This window comes from Tachypleus tridentatus, chromosome 1, assembly GCF_004210375.1.
Source record: "Tachypleus tridentatus isolate NWPU-2018 chromosome 1, ASM421037v1, whole genome shotgun sequence".
NCBI classification, from domain to species: domain Eukaryota; kingdom Metazoa; phylum Arthropoda; class Merostomata; order Xiphosura; family Limulidae; genus Tachypleus; species Tachypleus tridentatus.
Window position 1 is genome coordinate 86,998,081 of NC_134825.1, and position 1,742 is coordinate 86,999,822.

The 1,742-nt window shown below is 39.2% G+C and overlaps 1 pseudogene; it reads left to right on the forward strand.

The window, feature by feature from the left end:
* Positions 1–519: 519 nt before the first annotated feature.
* Positions 520–929, forward strand: LOC143252082 (histone H3.1-like; annotated as a pseudogene).
* The last annotated feature ends 813 nt before the right edge of the window (positions 930–1,742 follow it).

Consider the following 1,742-nt stretch of genomic DNA (forward strand, 5'->3'; position numbering starts at 1 on the left):
TATTCGAACCAGCGACCCTGAGACTACGAGTCGAACGTCTTAACTCACGTGGCCATAGAGGGCCTTTAAAATAGAGAGACGGAAAATGGCTATAGCCGTTATGTTGATAATGTGTTTGTTCAATCGTAATTTATTGTTGAAATAATAACACTTAGGAATTTAATAATTTCTGAGGCTTTTTTCATTATTGTATACTTCGAATTAAATCTATTTTGTTTCTTTCGTTCTTCAGCGTAGTTTTGTTTGCAAAATTGCAAATTGTGATTGATGGGAACAACTCTCCATTTGAAATACTAGATTTATATTTAGTTTAATTTTTCTTGACTGTTTGTAATGGGCGTTTTGAAGAGCACCATACTCCAATATCATTAGTAAATTGGGAAACTTGAATATATGTAAGTTTATCTCGTTAAGTATAGACGTAAAGCTCGAACGATGATCATTCGCGGCACAGAAGTCGAAGAGTGTAGTTCTACATACGTGTGTAGTATTGTAATGTAGCACGGAAACAACGAAATTATGGCTCGCACGAAACAAACTGCAAGAAAATCTTGGGCGGAAAAGCACCAAGAAAACAACTGGACACTAAAGCTGCTCAAAAGAGCGCTCCAGCCGCAGGAGGTTTAAAAAAACCTCATCGTTACAGGACAGGAACTGTAGCCCTCCATGAAATCCGTCGATGCCAGAAGTCCACTGAGCTACTTATTCGAAAATTACCTTTCCAGAGACTGGTGAGAGAAATTGCCCAGGACTTCAAGACTGACCTGATATTCCAGAGCTCTGCTGTCAAGGCTCTTCAAGAGGCCATTGAAGCATATTTGGTGGGTCTCTTCGAAGACACTAACCTGTGTGCCATTCATGCAAAGAGAGTGACCATCATGTCGAAAGACATCCAACTCGCGCGTAGAATTCGAGGGGAACGAGCCTAAATGGAGAGAGAGGTACTGTATCTTACTCTCGCCAATAAACAAACCGTCCTTTTCAGGACCACAAAATAGGAGGAAGAGGTTTAGTGCACCTGACCCTCCAGGGTATTCCACATAATTACCCAAATACCAACACAGAGAAAGCTAGGTATAGACGTATAGAAGGGGGGTGATGATTCAGCCTGTACCCTCCTGACACAGCAGTAAGTCTACGGAGTTATGACGCTAAAGTCAGGGGTTCTGTTCCTTTCAGTGGACACAGCAGATAGCCCGATTGGCTTTGCTATAAGAAAACACATACTGACTCAGTCTTAGAGGAACACAACAGCCGGGCAGAATCATTCAGGAGTGTTAACTTTTAAGTTTAACTGATCGGTTATTTAGAAAATTTGAAGTATATTTTTGGATTTATTTTGTCATTCTTGACTAAGTCAAAGGCTATTTTAAACATCAAGGAATATAACTACTGTGAAACAGTCAATAACTATACTTGTAACTGTTGGTTCAGTACTTCAACCAATGGTCGACAGTCAACCAAGTCACATGTACAGATTTTTATACTACCCTTTCAATAAACTATTTTTCCCGGAAATTCATACAGAAACACATGCACGCCAGCTTTGGAATCAAGGGTAAAGGTTACAGCACGTATCCTTTAGCTGTGTAAACAGAATAGCTCACGTTTATGGCTCTGAGATATCTGGTCAACCGGCATGTCATAACTACATGCAGAAACAGCATGAACAATTGAAAAAAATAACACATAAATGTATTTGAATAAAGATATATTACCTACTATTATTTGATAAATTCTTT